The following is an 18,131-nucleotide window of genomic DNA, read 5'->3' on the forward strand; positions in this document are numbered from 1 at the left end:
GGCCTCTAAGCTGAATTAAGCAGGGACGAGCCCCGCAGGATTGCTGCTTGACACAGACTGAGAGAAGATGAGATGGCGTCCTCGGGCCTCTTCATACTGACGGAGCTCTTGGGAGACAGAAAGAGACGAAGGCTGGGAGAAAGAAGAGGCTGCCGCATGTGACCGACTGTCAAATTCAGTCCTAGAAGAAAACAAAAAGGCATGGTATATGTTAGGAAATCTCCTGAAATGACACACACACTAGAGTAAATGATCTGAGAGGACAGGAGACATTGGTGAGGTGTGTGTTTGTACATTTTGTAAACAAATACGTGTGTTGGTAAGTTTAGATCAACAAGCTGAATATAAAGGGCTTTCATATTAGAAATGGTTAACCAAGGGATTTAAACCATGGGCAGTCTTAATTCTGGGTTGTCTTGATCTATTGTTTACATTGTTCATACTTTCAAGGGTTGGTAATTAATCCTGGGTTATCAAGTTTGAAGATTTCAGACTGCGCACTTTTAAACCCCAGGTTAACAGTGTAATTTGCACATTAATGAGGTAAATAAATAAAACATTTTAAAATCGCAATAACTTCAATAATTTTTTCTGCATTTTGATCAAATAAAGGCAGCTTTAGTGAGCATAAAAACGTCTTTCAAAAACATTTAAAAAAATCACCTTTTTATGTTTGGATTTCTCTCTTGAACACTAATACTAAACAGCATGCACAAGTTTTTGTATAATGCACAAGCATATGTAATGATTAATAAGTTTATGACTGGTTGTCTGTTGCTAAACAATATTCAAACAATGCGTCATTTCACACTGCATACCTTTGTTGGTATTTGGTGCTAACCCTGCTCTAGAGCATCGGTTCCCAACAGAAGGGTCTCGGCCCACAAGGGGGCCTCAGCGAGTTCTTTGGGGGGTTGCGTCATATTTTGAAAAGTGTTAAACTTTTTTTGTGTTCAAGATTGACTAAATTTATATAAGGAGCGAGTACATCATGAATCCATTTTCCAAACCGTGTTTTTGTCTTATCCTGAGTCACACCTATGGTACACCTATAATAAGTGTTTATATTGGGACTATTTTTCACTGACTCGGGTCGTATTGCTGCGGTGTAGCCCAGTGCCTGTGTGACTCGTCATAGACATAATGACACAATCCTTACACTGATTGATAAAGCCTCACAAATAACATCCAAATATTGAGGTCAAAGACACCAGTCATTTTGTAGTAGCCTATATTATTTTTTTTCCCTACACACCATTTTGAATACTGATATTTTTGATAATGCATTTCAAATAGGGCCAATTAATAGGCTACTATTAATTAAGTTTTTAAATTACAAACAGCCTACTGATGTTTTTGTTATAGTATTTTCAATATTATGTACGCTATTATTTGTGCATACACATATCTGGTTATAGTAATAAACATACTGTTTGTTTAAAAACAAAACATCTTGTCATCCTTGCTGCAAGCTTACAAGAGCGACAATATCATTAAATGTGAAGGGGGGCGCTAAAATATTTTTTTGGGGAAAAAGTGGGTCTCAGACAAAAAAGTTTGGAACCACTGCTCTAGAGCTATTTTACATGCGCTTCATGAGGCACAAACGGACATTTCCACACACACGCAAGGTCTCTCGCTCTCTCCCTCTCTGCCGTTCACGCGCTAAATGGTTTGGAGCTCGCAAGCTCTAGATTCCGGGAGATTTTAACTAATTTGCGGGCATCAGGGAGCCGCTATCAATATGCGGGAGACTCCCGGAACTTCCCGGAGACTTGGGATGTCTGAGAAACTAACTGGAAATTAAAATAATAACAGGCCTTATTCATTCCATTTATAAACATTTTGTTTCATATAAACTGCCTATAAATGCTATGCGTGTGATGTGATAATGAGAACATATTTGCCTCTTTCATTTAATGAAAACACAGTAACTTAGGCCTAACATTACTCCAGGACAAAAATAAATAAAAAAAATGTCAAAAGGAAAAGCCATTGGAGTCTATTTGCCAGCCCGATATGAACGTGATATCCGCCTTTGTCCCCCTCCACATCTTTCCTTTCCTCTTTTTATCGTCTGTCTAATATAGTCATATATTAAAAACAAACAACTAAATAAATGCTCACCTAACCTGTTGCTATCCACCGTTCCATGTTGTGGTTCTAACGGCACTGAACTTGAACGTCACGGCCGAGAGCCACTTAGTCTATTTTAGTAATCACATAACTTGACAATTTAATTTAAATTTTATATCACCTACATATCCTCTTTACTTTTTATTTTTTGGGGGGAATTTCCTGGTAAAATGAATGTAAAAAAATATTATTTTATATTTTATTTTGCCTTTCCACTGACCACCTGCAGTACCCCCACGGACCACTAGTGGTCCGCGGACCACAGTTTGGGAATTGCTGCTCTAGAGGGTTAACCGTGCTATAGCTGCTAAAATCACAATTGCGAAATGCTGCTAGGTTTAAAAGTGAGAATGTCATATGTTTTAAAAAGACGATAACCCAGGATTAAAGACAGTCTGAAAAAACCTTGAGAGTGCTTGTTTGAATGAACTATTGGAGAGCAATTCCCTAAAATACAAAGAGAGATGGACAGAGTGTGAGTGTGTGTGTGTGTGTGTTTATCCGTGCACTTTAGGTCTCAGGGCTAACAGAGGTCCTGAACTATCTCTAGGTCTGACAGTGCCCTGAGCCCTCTGATGTCAATGTCCTCGTCACTTAGAAGCCAGCCATACATACACATGAGGACCTGTCATGACCAGGGCAACCTGTCACCTAGCAACACCTGCAGGCCAGTGACACCTGTCCTCACTGCTTCTCCAATCTCACCCTGTTTCACCCCGATGGCATGCTGTCACACCCCGTGTCATCTTATGACAACCTTATGTCACGCTGTCATAGACGGTGGCAAGCGGTGGCAAGGCAATACAGCATGTCCTAATTTGTTCGGGAGCAAAGAGGAGAATGCATGGCAGAAAATGAGCTAATATCTTAAAAAGGTATCTTGCATCGCTGAAGGAGATGTTTCACACTGCGTCGGATGCTGTGAAGTACTAAGATTTCCTGCAGTCAATGCCACATATAATATTTGCGAGTCTAGCGCTGAATAAATTGCACCACAACTTCGTCACTAGTTGTCATCTGTGATCCGCACTTGCAATGACAGGTGCCACTGAATATACAGATACATTTGTGACACCGATGGTTGGCAGTGTTTAGGTTTTGCAGTGAATAAATAAGTGCTATGTTGACTATGAAGAGTTCGTGTGCTACTATGGCTCAGGCACAACTTCTACGGTGCCATCCATCACAGCAAGCTTTCTGAGGGAACCTGCGAGGGGAAGATGTTCAGGTCATTTGCCTAAGAATGCAGAGACTGATGGCCCATTCCTGCCCAACAATGCTATCAGTCTTTGTTGAACGAGAAAGTGAAGCACGAGAGGGTTTAGGCACGATCACAGAGGCACACCGTCCCTCGTTCCCCGTTGCCTCCATCACACGGCCTCTGTCAAGCGTCTCACTTTGAAGTGCATCAAAGAAAGATTGCCCTGCCCCCACTTAGGATAGAGAGGCAGCCGAGAGAGGAGTGGGAGTGGAGGAGTGTTTTGCGTAAGATGAATTTTAATTGTGTCTTTTCCCAGGGCTGATGATGTTTTCCGTTTAAAAACAGAAAGGGAGACGAGAAAGATGTAACTGATGAATTAGCCTTATGAGAATTAGGGTAGTGCCATAGCTTCACGAGACAAGATGAGAGAGAGAGAGAGAGAGAGAGAGAGAGAGAGAGAGAGAGAGAGAGAGAGAGAGAGAGAGAGAGAGAGAGAGCACTATCAAAGATACAAAGCAGAAACAGATAAAAAAATATATAAAAAACACAGACTCGGTGACCAGCTAAAGCAGACACAAGTAAACTTGGCTTCCAGATGAAGAAAGAATAATAAAAAGTAAAATAAAATAGATTAAATGATAAAATATAACTCATTCTAGGCAAGACAATCACGCCAATAAAGAAAGTGTCACATGCCGGTTGTATAACATACACGAAGATGAAGATGAGGGCAAAAAAGTAATATTTAATAAATCCAACAGGTAATCTAAACGAATAGTGCAACATACAACAAATTCACAGACAAACCCGGGCACTGAACTATAACGGAATGGAACATATACAGGTGCTGGTTATATAATTAGAATATCATCAAAATTTGATTTTTTTCAGTAATTCCATTCAAAAAGTGAAACTTGAATATTATATTCATTCATTACACACAGACTGATATATTTCAAATGTTTATTTCATTTAATTGTGATGATTAATTGAAAAAAACTAATGCAAATCCCAAATTCAGTATCTCCAAAAATTAGAATATTACTTAAGACCAATACAAAAAAAGGATTTTTAGAAATGTTGGCCAGCTGAAAAGTATGAAAATGAAAAGTATGAGCATGTACAGCACTCAATACTTGAGTTGGGGCTCCTTTTGCCTGAATTACTGCAACAATGTTGCGTGGCATGGAGTCGATCAGTCTGTGGCACTGCTCAGGTGTTATGAGAGCCCAGGTTGCTCTGTTGGAAAATCTGCATCTCCATAAAGTTAGTCAGCAGCAGGAAGCATGAAGTGCTCTAAAACTTCCTCGTAGACGGCTGTGTTAACCTTGGACCTCAGGAAACACAGTGGACCAACACCAGCAGATGACATGGCACCCCAAACCGTCACTGACTGTGGAAACTTTACACTGGACTTCAAGCAACGTGGATTCTGTGCCTCTCCTCTCTTCCTCCAGACTCTGGGACCTTGATTTCCAAAGGAAATGCAAAATTTACTTTCATTTGAGAACATAACTTTGGACCACTCAGCAGCAGTCCAGTCCTTTTTGTCTTTAGCCCAGGTGAGACGCTTCTGACACTGTGTCTTGTTCAAGAGTGGCTTGACACAAGGAATGCGACAGCTGAAACCCATGTCTTGCATACGTCTGTGCGTGGTGGTTCTTGAAGCAGCTGCAGTACACTCTTTGGGAATCTCCCTCACATTTTTGAATGGGTTTTGTTTCACAATCCTCTCCATTGCTGGGTTATCCCTATTGCTTGTACAATTTTTTCTACCACATCTTTTCCTTCCCTTTGCCTCTCTATTAATGTGCTTGGACACAGAGCTCTATGAACAGCCAGCCTCTTTAGCAATGACATTTTGTGTCTTGCCCTCCTTGTGAACTAGACTGAGAGACCATTTAAAGGCCTTTGCAGGTGTTTTGAGTTAATTAGCTGGTTAGAGTGTGGCACCAGGTGTTTTCAATATTGAATCTTTTCACAATATTCTAACTTTCTGAGACACTGATTTTGGGGTTTACATTAGTTGTCAGTCATAATCATCAAAATTAAAAGGATTGAACACTTGAAATATATCAGTCTGTGTGTAATGAAGACAAGCTTCACGAGATGAGAGTGAGAGAGAGAGAGAGAGAGAGAGAGAGAGAGAGAGAGAGAGAGACTTTTTTTATTCCATTCAAGACAATCACACCAATAAAGAATGTTTTTAATTGAGTGAGGAAGAGGAAAAAGAAACAGATGTAAGGGAATAACTATGAATATAATAAAAAATACAATAAAATAAAAATAAAATAAAAATATATATTTTTTGTTTTTTAGAGAACAATTCTCCCTGAGTGACAAAAGTGTTACCAAAAATAGATGCTTCTCTCTTGAAAGATCTCTTGGTTTTCTCCAAAATTACACAGTTTCTGTTAAGTGGCCTTGCAATATGTTGTACAGAGGGTACCAAAAGGTAGACCACTTGTGAAAATGCTATTACAAATAAAATAAGATGTTAAAAAAATGATAACAATTTTAGTTTAGTTTAGGTTTCTGTCAATGTCTTTCTTTGTGTTTGAAACTTTGAAAATATTCTATGCAAGACAAGGCAAAAAAAAAAAAAAAAATCATGCCCAAAAAAAAATTTTAAGTTTAAATTGACTGAGAAAGAGAGATGGAAGGAAAGAAAGTATCGTGAATAGGTAACCCAAAAGCCAGTAAAGGGCCCAGCTCCCCTTAGGACAAGCTTTTCCACCATTGACCCTCAGAAATAAAGCCAATAAACGAGGAGCATAAAGCATCAAAAAGACAAACCCTAGGGAGGAGTCCAGAAAGGTTTCGAAACAGACACATCTATTCATCATCAATAACCACGGCTTAATAGTAGGTCTCTTGTGTTACAAATTCCAAACGGGCCAAACATAATGCTGACCCATTTGATCCATGCACACCATAAAGGCATAATGCCAAATTAGCCTGAGCACATAATAAAGATCAATACATTTACAGGTAATCCATTTGATAGATCCATATAGCGAGTTGCAATTAGCACAGTCATTTAAGATAAACATTTGAAGATAAAGGAGAGTAATCTGGTGGTTTAACCTCCACCGCAGTCATCACCCAGAGTACAACTATCAATCAAATCAATAAATCTTTGCCTGATAAAGTAAACTAAACGTGACATTCTTACTCTTAGTTCGTTGCTTCCATTTGCATAGGCCGTTCAAATGTCTTATGCTTATACTAAGGCTGCATTTATTTGAAAAAATACAGTAAAAACAGCAATATTGTAAAATAGTTTACAATTTATAATGACTGTTTTCTATTTAAATACACTTTAATATGAAATGTATTCCTATGTGTTACTCCAATCTTCAGTCACATGATCATTCAGAAATCATTCTAGTATGCTGCTTTGCTGCTGAAGAAACATTTCTTATTTTTATCATCAATGTGAAAAACAGTTGATTAATATTTTTGTGGAAACCATACATTTTCTTCATGTTTCTTTGACAGAATAAAAAGTTTAAAAGAACAGTATTTATTTGAAAGATAAATCTTTTGTAACACTGTAAATACCTTTACTGTCACTTTTGAACAAAATTAATTTCCTTCTGAATTTGTGTCAGATGAAAACGCTTTCAATTTAATATTTAATGTGGACTTTAATTATGGCAGATGATTCCTTAATTCCTCTATTGCAAAAAAAGACAACAACAAAAAGACCAATACAGGTGTACCTTTCAAACTAAGTGGTATTATGAGATATAATAAGCTGAGGAGAGCCATCAAATCATGTAAAAGATTAATCAAACCTTGATTCAGCTCTGCAGGTAACTCAAACCCACCTTGCAACATCAGTTCTAAATGGGCCACAACATCCTCTGAGCCTAAAGAGTAAATCTCCTGAAGAAAAAAACAACAAAACATTCAGACCCATGCTGTGTGCTTCATATGTGTGCGCCTGAGCAGTGGAGGAGCTGTGGGTTGGTGTGTGCGCTATCCAGAAAATTGTATACCAAATGTTTGTGCACTTTCATGTAAATAATGCTTAGAACATCCCTGTCCAATCTATCCACCAGAAACCTCCACTGTAATTAAAGTCTTTTAATATGGAAAATTAGAGTGTGTGATCTTTATATAGCAGCTAATTAACAGGGAACCAGTCCTCACTAATGAGACCCCAGGAAAGTAAGCACCCAACAAAATCAAGTTACACTATATAATGTAAGAAATGCATATGGTCAAACTAAGGTGAATTAGGGTGATAGTGCGATTGTCACCAACAAACTTCAGACCAACAAATGTGACTGACTCGATCACATCCTAAAATATGGCATTGTTAAAATTCGGCTGTGCTGGAGCAAGAAATGTCATCAAAATATGACTGTCCTAATGTTATTATTAACTAAAAACTAAAACTATTAGAAATTGTTTTCAGTAAATGGAATAAATATAATATAAAAAAATAACAAAATAAATAAATTTAAACTGAAATACCTATATTAATTAAACTAAAATGAAACCAGTTAATGTTAAATAGAAATATTAAATAATACTAATACTAATAAAAATAAAAATAATAAAAGTATCAAAAGCACATACAATTACTAAAATTTAAACTAAAATGAATATGAAAACTAAAACTAAAAATGAAAGCCAATGATATTTACTAATTACTATAATAATATATAAATTATTCTAAAATGACACTGTACTCTCCAACATCAGTCTGAAAGATTACCCTATTCACCCTAGGTTACAGTACTTTAGTTTTCACAAATCACATCCTTAACTAATCGTAAGAGTCAACTAACATCATTGGAGTGCATACAGGGGAAGCCCCCCCCCAAAATAAATAAATAAATAAATAAATAATTCTGGCATCATTTACTCACCATCATGTCGCTCCAAACTTCAGACCAACAGTCTATTTTTCTTTGGAAAACAAAAGAAGATATTTAGAAAAATGTGTAAAATATTGTTGTCTATAAAATGAAAGTCAAATAGGACCAAAACAGCACAGACCTCACTGACTTTCATTGTATGAAAAAATAAAATAAAAATAAAACATGGTGCATGTACATTTACATCCAATCTAACACATTAACCACAACATCAACAGGAAGCAACAGACTGCATAATGCAGCAACGCCGCCCAGTTTGTCTGCCCAGTTTGTATAAATGTCTTCAAATTATATGCAAACAATATGTTTTATATCTGATGATCGAGACTGTCCTCAACAAATAAAGAAGTCTTTTAGACCGACGAATGGGATAGCACTTGATTTCCAGCTATTTATTTGAGAGGGTCTCACTGTTAAAGTAAGCTACCTCTAGCTGGTTTCAAAAGATTAAGAAAGAATAGGCCCAAAGGAGGGAATGCGGTGTTCTTTTTCAGATTTACCGCATTATTGGATCAAACACGTCTATCTTGCCTTTACGGGTACAATAGAGTCTTCTATGCTCCACTATCGAGGAAGGATGGAGTGCGGCACCAGGGAAACAGGATTCCAGAGCGGCTAAACTGAGAGGTGGGTATTCTTTCCCTGATCGGGTTCCTTCTGAAGCGTAGACCCTTGTTTGCTGCTAACCGGGCGAGAGGTAATTAGGCCCGGCTTCACAAAAGGCCCCACACTATGAGAACAGACTGGATGACTCATTAGGAGATGAGAGATTAGATTAAGCTTAGGTATCCTCAGACCTCAGCTATCCACCTGCCCGGTGGAGCACACAGCCAGGCAGGTGATCCCTTTCCCTATCTCTGTGGCCCTTTGGTTACCTGACCCACAATAGAAGGTCAGACTCCCTTGGGGTGATTAATGGATGTTAAAGGAAGAGGAGGGAAGGCAGAGTTTCATTTCAATGCAGGCAGTCATGTCCATGGTGACTGCTTCCAATTGTGAGAGCATGTAAAATGTGCGTGCATCAAAAAACATCCACTGCAGATTATGTCTTTTAAATTATGATTTGACATTCGGTAACTAGATTCATTTTGTGGAAGACTTGGTTAGACCATCTGACCTCAATGAAAAGTTGCATCTACAGGTTTTGTTTCAAAAGACTTTGACAGGCACACCAACACAGGCTGGCAGCAAGTGTCAACGTCTGTCATCGACAGGATTGTTAAACAATGAAAACAGTTTTGTCTCTCAGAGAACAAAGCGCTTCTTTATGAGTGACAGAAAAGTGTTCCCATCTACAAAATTAGCCACATTGTGTAAAGGTGTTGTGCGCGACCACAGGCATGCAGCACCTGAATAGGGTTTTTGAAACTTTTGAAAAGCCTTGACAGTTGGGTTGAATCTTGAAAGATAATCCTTTTCCTCAACATACAAAGCACTACAGTGGGGACCAAAAGTAAGTCCATTAGTGAAAATGCTATTTTTGTAAATGTATTTAAATGTTAAAATAAAATAAAAATTTTAAATCAATTACTTATTTGAACCAAATAGTATGTCCGAATTCATAGTATTCATAAAACAGTGGGTGAAAAGTACACAGATGACCTACTACTTCTGGCGAAATTCTGAATTCTGAGTGCATTTGATAGACACTTTACTATCCCAGGCTGTGAGGCTAGAAGAGAGGATTTATGAATGGAGGTAAAGTGACACAACTACCACTGCAGGTTACATGACAATGACAACTTGGCGAATGTATTATGTCAGAATTTCATTCATACTATAGAACATACTTTTTTAACTTTTTAACTTTTAACTTTATTGTCCCCAGGGGGAAATTCTTTTTCCACAGCACTGCACGTGTTTAACACAAACAACATAACCAATATAATACAAATAGACATAATACAGAGAAAAGAAAAAAAAACAGTTAAATAACACTCAGTGATGTCTTTTGTAAAGGTATGTGATGGCTGAGGGAATCAGGCTTCTTCCAAAGCGAGCCTCCTGCACCTCAGAGCCCTGTACTTACGCCCTGAGGGCAGTGGGGCTAGAAACTCATTAAGTGGATGTGTGGAGTCCTGTTCTATTGAAATTGCAAAGTGTGTGATAGCTCTGTTATTAAGTTCTATGAGGTTGAGTGTTGGAAGACCTATAACTTTTGCAGTAATATTAGACACATTTGTAAGTTTGGTCCGGTTTTTAACAGAAAGCATGTTGAAAAAACAGACAGAACAATACAATATAATTGGCTGAATGATGCTTTGAAAAAGTAGCAATAATAATCGAGGAGCAACGTTAAGTCCTTTGAGTTTTCGAATGACTGAGATTCTTTGGTGACTTATTTTCTGAATGTCCATAATGTGCTGATCAAAGGTGTGTTGTCCAATTTTACTCCAATCTATTTGAAACTGTCCACTATTTCAACTGTTTGATTGTGAATAACAATAGGATGCTGGGGTGAAGGGGAACTGACTATCATCTCTTTTTTCTTACTAATATTAAGATTTTAACAATTGCGATGTAGCCTAAGTTTCAAACCAAATGTAGTACCTACTATACAGTATGCGATTTAGGACGCAGCACGTGTCTACATTGAACGTGAACAGCTAGAAGTTCCCTTCCGAGGGAACTCAACACTGCGTCGAGAATCGACTCTTTCGGGGACGCTCCCTTAGCGTACGCCTCTGAAGTATGAATGAAACTATTCCAATCCTGATTGGTGTTGCGTCATGACGTAACATGTGACGGCATAACCGGATGCATAAAAGCGACGCCGGCACACACACACACTAGCTTTTCGCTCTTCAGCAAGCGCTCTATGTTACGACTGTCTGTCTTATTTGGTGTTGTTTGTCTATCCCTATATATATTATGGCCAGCCAGCAGTTCAGAATGTGTGTTCACCCCTGTCCTCGTTTTATTACGGACGGGGACACGCATGTTTTGTGTGTGAACTGTTTGGGAGCGCAGCACGCCCAGGCAGCTCTCGAGGGAGCTGCCTGCGTACACTGTGAAGCACTACCCATGAGGGTGCTGCGCTCCCGGCTGGCGTGCTTTGATAAGCTCGGTCAGGCTCGCGTTCCCCGCGGTTCTGGTCCCGCGTCTGTTGAGGCGGCGCGACGACTGAGATCGTGGGGTTCGCAGCGGGATCTTGCAGATGAGAATGAGACTGCTGCGGCACTTTCTCATTCTTCATCTGAAGATCCCGAAGCCCCTGTGAGTAGTGCAGAAGCCAGCGCTGCGGCTTCTTCTGCCCACGACCAGGTCCCGGTGCTTGAGCTCTCTGCTTCCGAGGAGGCAGAGGTGATCAGCATCGAGGATGACCGTGAGTCGAGCGCGCCAGTTCACGGCCAAGCTTATGAGGAGCTGGTGGAGGTTGTGACTCGTGCCGTGGCCAGACTTAACATCAGCTGGCCACAAGATGAGCAGGGAACGCAAGTCGTAAGCAGGTTAGACGAGCGTTTCCTGCGGCACAGGTCACAGCCTCAGCGCCGGGGTTTGCCGTTTTTCCCCGATCTCCACAAAGAGATCTCGAGATCGTGGGATAAACCGCATTCGTCCCGTGTCTCCCGTCCATCTGTTGTCGATTATAGCAATGTTGTGGGGGCACGGGATATGGGTTATGGGAAGATGCCTAAAGTCGAAGAAGCTCTAGCCGGTTATCTATCTCCTGAGTCGGCATCTTCCCTTAAAACCCCTGCGCTGCCTAGTAAGCCCTGCAGAGATACATCTGCTTTAATAGGCAGGGCTTACATGGCGGCAGGTCGGGCTGGTTCATGTCTGCACTCTATGGCTATCTTGCAGGCATACCAGGCCGATCTCCTGAAAGATTTGGATGAGGGGGAGGGGCCAACTCCTGAAGATATTTCAGAGTTGCGCAAAGCCACAGATTTGTCTCTCCGGGCCACTAAAGAGACGGCCCGTGCTATTGGCCGCTCTATGGCAGCTATGGTGGCCACGGAGAGGCATCTGTGGCTCAATTTATCTGGTCTAAAGGAGAAAGATAAATCTGTTCTGCTGGATGCGCCGCTTTCGCCTTCTGGCCTGTTCGGCGACGCCGTTACATCGGTCGTCGACAGGTTTCAGGAGGCGAAGAAGCAATCTGCGGCGTTCCAGCAGTTCCTCCCCCGAAAATCGAAGTCCAAATCGAGTAGGGTGGGGCAAGAACCCAGCCCCAGCCATCAACCAGCTCCTCACACCGGGCAGAGCAAAGGGAGAGTGTTTCCTCTAGAGCCCCTCCTCCGGGAGCTTGGCAACGGAGGAAACGCTCCCAGCAGAAGCCCCCCAGCCAGAAGGGCGATTTAAGGGATGTCCTTCAGGCTAGGAGGGCTTCAGGAAAGAGGTCCTAGCCAGAGTGGTGGGACCTCTGAGGGCTGTCCCCTCCGTTGTAGAACAACCGAGGTTGTTCTCACAGCGGAGCCCTCTAGGAAACGATGTGAGTTGCCCGCCGTCGGTGACGCTTCGGGCCGCATCATATTCCAGCGAACGCACTGTGGGTCGTTTTTCTCGAAAAATAAAAAACGAGTTTCAGTTATGGTCACGAAAACCGTATCGACTACACCCTGCCGGTCTTCCGCTTCAGGGGGGTCGAGAAGGGTGCTCGAAAAACACCAGAGGCCAGTCTCGAGAGGCTGGTTCCCTTAGTAGATTTTGTAGAGGCATGGTATCATCTTCCCAACATATCTGCATGGGTCCTGCATATAATAAAGTCAGGGTACAGACTGCAGTTCGGGCACCGCCCCCCCAAATTTTCTGGGGTGGTGCAGACTACAGTGGTTCCAGAGCAGGCTCAGGTGATGGAACAAGAAGTGCAATCTCTGCTGCTAAAGGAGGCCATAGAACGTGTTCCTCATTCAGACAGGGAGTCCGGATTTTACAGCCGGTACTTTATAGTTCCAAAGAAGGATGGGGGGTTGAGGCCAATTCTAGATCTCAGGGTTTTGAACCTGTCTCTGATGAAGCTCAGGTTCAAAATGCTCACTATTCCTATCATCGTGAGTCAAATCAGATCCGAGGACTGGTTTGTCACGATAGATCTAAAAGACGCCTATTTTCACGTATCCATCCTTCCATGTCACAGGAGGTTCCTGAGGTTCGCTTTCGGGGGCTTTTTGGGGTTGAGACTCAACACAAAGAAGAGTGTGTTAGAACCGTCCCAGTCCACAACGTTTCTAGGCGTTGTGTGGAACTCGACTACGATGCAGGCACGCTTGTCTTGTCTCCGAGTCCATTCTGGCGATGGTGTCCAAGTTAAAGCTAGGCCAGGCCACTACTGTAAAGCAATTCCAAAGACTGCTGGGCCTCATGGCAGCGGCATCCAACATTATACCTTTGGGCCTTCTACACATGAGGCCCCTTCAGTGGTGGCTGAAAGCCAAGGGGTTTTCCCCCAAGGGGAATCCATTTCGTATGATCAGAGTAACTTCGTTACTCCTATAGCCTTCGTAGTAGAGTAGCCTTCGTTCTCTAATAATATGGAAGAAACCTTGGTTCCTGTCCCAAGGGCCAGTGTTAGGAGCGTCATGTCGCCGGAAAACCGTTTCGACAGACGCCTCCCTCACTGGCTGGGGCGCGGTCATGGACGGCCGCTTTGCCAGGGCTCTGTGGCAGGACCATCATCATTCTTGGCACATAAATTGTCTAGAGATGTTGGCTGTGTTCAGGGCTCTGAGGAGCTTCCTTCCAGACATCAAGGGTTACCATGTCCTAGTACGATCGGACAATACATCATTGGTAGCTTATCTAAACCGACAAGGGGGACTCAGATCGCGCCCTCTGTGCAGACTGGCGCATCAGGTTATTCTCTGGTCCCAAGGGAAAATACTGTCTATCAGAGCTATGTATATTCCGGGGGTTCAGAATCAGGGAGCAGACATCCTGTCGAGGCAGGGGCTGAGGCCCGGGGAATGGAGACTTCATCCAGATGTGGTGAAGTTGATATGGGAGAGGTTTGGGCCCATGGAAGTGGATTTATTCGCGTCTCGAGAGACGTCCCACTGCCCACTTTGGTTCTCCCTCTCACATCCAGCCCCACTGGGGTTGGATGCCATGGTACAGGCCTGGCCGAGGCTTCGCCTGTACGCATTTCCCCCGATCGCTCTGCTTCCGGCAGTCCTGGAGAGGGTCCATCAGGAGGGCATCAGTCTACTTCTGGTTGCCCCAATGTGGCCCACCCGAGTATGGTTTTCAAATATAATTTCGCTCCTGATAGCTCAGCCATGGCAGATTCCTCTGAGGAGGGATCTATTGTCTCAGGTGGAGTGCACAATCTTCCACCCTCAACCAGAGCTGTGGAAACTGTGGGCCTGGCCTCTGAGGGGGTTCAGTACCTAAACGCTGGTCTATCAGCCGGGGTGGTTGAAACCATACTTAGCTCAAGGGCTCTGTCTACTTGGAGATTATATGGCCTCAAGTGGAATGTTTTCGTTACTTGGTGTAGAGAACATAATTTAGACCCAGTTAACTGCCCGGTGGCTTCAATTCTGGAGTTTCTTCAAGATCGTTTCTCTGCGGGTCTCTCCCCTTCCACGCTTAAGGTGTGCGTGGCTGCCATTGCGGCTTTCCATGCGCCATTAAGTGATGGGCCTCTGGGGAGACACCAGCTGGTCATTCGTTTTCTCCGTGGTACTTGGAGGATGAGACCGACAACCAGGTCCAGGGTTCCTGCCTGGGACCTGGCAGTGGTTCTGGAAGGGTTATCCCTGGCCCCATTCGAACCTCTTCAGTCGGCTTCGCCTAAAGATCTTACCTACAAATTGGTCTTTCTCTTAGCCATCACCTCTCTTAAGAGGGTGGGAGATCTCCAAGCCCTGGCAGTGACACCAGCTTGCTTGGAGTTTGCCCCTGGCAAGGTTAAGGCCTTTTTGCACCCGAGACCGGGCTATGTGCCTAAAGTGCCTGCTAATACGGCTAGGTCTACGACCCTTCAGGCTTTCCATCCTCCACCTCATGTGTCGGCAGAAGAAGAAAAGCTTCATTTGCTCTGCCCCGTCAGAGCTTTGAGTATTTATCTCGAGAGGTCCTCTTCTTGGAGGAGGTCGGACCAACTGTTAGTGTGTTTCGGGTCACCTAGGAGATGGCTCCCGGCATCCAAGCAAACCATTAGTAATTGGATTGTGCAGGCTATTGCCTTGGCTTATGAGGTGCGCAATTTGCCTTCACCTCTGGCCATAAGGGCTCATTCTACTAGAGGCAAAGCGTCCTCTAGGGCCCTCCTCTCGGGAGTTCCCCTCCAGGAGATCTGTGAGGCAGCCGGTTGGGCTACCCCACACACTTTTATTAGGTTCTATAGTCTGCACCTCCCCAGTTTGCCTGGCGCACGTGTGCTCTCGTCCTGCTGAGTGCCTGAATCAGTTTCACTCCTGGGCAGGCCTGTCTTCGGTGCGTGGCCTAGTGGGCATTCGTTCCCCAAAGAGTCGATTCTCGACGCAGTGTTGAGTTCCCTCGAAAGGGAACGTCTCGGGTTATGACTATAACCCTTGTTCCCTGAGAAGGGAACGAGATACTGCGTCGTCCTGCCACGCCCCTCGAGGCCTTAGAGCGTCTTGCTTCATCGCTAGGCTAGTGTGTGTGTGTGCCGGCGTCGCTTTTATGCATCCGGTTATGCCGTCACATGTTACGTCATGACGCAACACCAATCAGGATTGGAATAGTTTCATTCATACTTCAGAGGCGCACGCTAAGGGAGCGTCCCCGAAAGAGTCGATTCTCGACGCAGTGTCTCGTTCCCTTCTCAGGGAACAAGGGTTATAGTCATAACCCGAGACGTTTTCCACAGTTGTTGCGATTAAGCGACTGCTGCACCCCTGTATGACACCATGTCAACACCGGACGTGATCGTGCCATGCCACAACAGCTTGATGCTTTCTACACTGGATGTGACAAAGCGACCATTGCAAATCCATTTGTTCTCCGTGTCAGAAGTAGTGTGAGCACTTGGAGCATGTTAAAATATAATAGAATGGGGCATCAGTTTACTGTTGGGAATTTGCCATGTTGCGTTGTGCTGCATCCTGTGTAGACAGCATCATTGATTATAATGGGTTTAATAATAATAATAATAATAATTATATATTTGCCATGGACTCCATTTGTTTATACCTGATGATTCGTGATATCCCAGCATTATTTATTTTACTGTACATCATAATTTGTCTGTTTTAAAAAGCTAGAAATAAAAAAAACTTTATTTACAGTTTTATATTAATGTTCAGTATGCTCTTTCTTTGAACCTTTTATCACTTATTCCACATTCACTGATCTTGTGTATAAAAACTAAGCACTGCACTGAAATGTAATTTGCAATGTTTGGTCAGCCCTAACCCTGTGCACACAAAGCAAGCTTTGACATGTTAAGAAGTCCTCTAAAACCCAGAGAACTCTTATCTCACAAGAAAACAGGCAATTGGTCACCACAGAAACGGAGCATAATTTGCTCAGAGGATGAAGGGGTTCTCTCTCTCTCTCTCTCTCTCTCTCTCTCTCTCTCTCTCTCTCTCTCTCTCTCTCTCTCTCTCTCTCTCTCTCTCTCTCTCTCTCTCTCTCTCTCTCTCTCTCTCTCTCTCTCTCTCTCTCTCTCTCTCTCTCTCTCTCTCTCTCTCTGTGCCCTGTTGTCTGTACAATGCCCAGGTTTGCCTCATTTAAACTGTCTTTACATTGACTGTCTCTAAATGGCCAGGTTCCTCTGTCACACCCACTTCTCAGAAGAGACTAAATGAACCGGCCGTCAAAAGCCAGTCAAACCAAACTGTCAGGCCAGGCACAGCGCCTCAGCTTTACATGTACGCTGGGGTCCAGTTTATCTGGCGGTACCAAGAGGAAATAATGAGGGGAGAAGACTAATGTACACGCTGAATGAAAAGTACAAGAGGGGGTTAGGTTTAAGTGCCGAAACATCCTTTAGTTTTAAGTGTCTACAAAAGATGGATAATTGACAGCAGTCTTTCACCATATGCTGAATGGAGAGCTGGAAAAAGAAGCATATATTTTTTACACTCAGGGCTGGCCCGCGGCATAGGCGGAATAGGCAAATGCTAGAGGCACCACTAATTGATGGGGATGACAAATTTTTTTTATTATTTTTCTACCATTATTATTTTAATACTATTAATCCAAATATAACCAAAAACCCAGACCCATCACGCTTCGCTGCATCAATCTTCCCCTGCCCAGCGAGTGCTTGATGTGTGTCAGAAATAGAATGCGCAATTAGTTTTTTATTTTTTATTTTTTAAGAACGCACATTCAGTTGACCGTTGTGAATTTGTTAAAAGATTTGTCTCGTCACATCCAATGTAGACAGCATTGCTTTCGTTTGAGGGTGCACACTTAGTCACCCCCGTAGAAGAGGGCCTGGCCGCTCGCGATAGGTGTAGTGTAGACACAGTGAAAGTTACCTGATTGTGATGGATGGGCTACTGCACTGTCTGATGCAGTGAAGAAGAAGAGAAGAGGAAAAAAAGGGGATAAAGACAGAGGTAAAGTGATGTAATTAAATATACAGTTTATCTAATTGACCCTTCGCTAAGCCACGCCCGAAAACCGCCACTGGCCAATCGTGTCTTAGCAACCGTAACTAGGCGCGGGAGGTCTGGCAGGCTTTTGAGCGAGGGAAACATGCCGAAGCCTTGTGCGTATGGATTGTGCAAATCTGATACCCGGTATCCTGAAAGTTTGGACGGGGAAGTGGAATTTTTTTCCTTCCCGAAAATCTAAAAGCCAAGGGGAGAAATGATGTGCGTGGATCACAGGTGGGAAACCCCATTCACATCTAAGTGTCGACAGGATTAACAAAAAACCCTATTCCTTGGAAGTTGGAAATAATTACGGTTCTTTGTTCATAATGCACATGTTTTAACATAAAATGAGACCTTTAAAGACAAGACGGAGGCTCACTGACATAC

Source organism: Siphateles boraxobius, unplaced genomic scaffold (assembly GCF_051911475.1).
Source record: "Siphateles boraxobius isolate OS27281-9 unplaced genomic scaffold, OSU_SipBor_1 3, whole genome shotgun sequence".
Taxonomy (NCBI): Eukaryota; Metazoa; Chordata; class Actinopteri; order Cypriniformes; family Leuciscidae; genus Siphateles; species Siphateles boraxobius.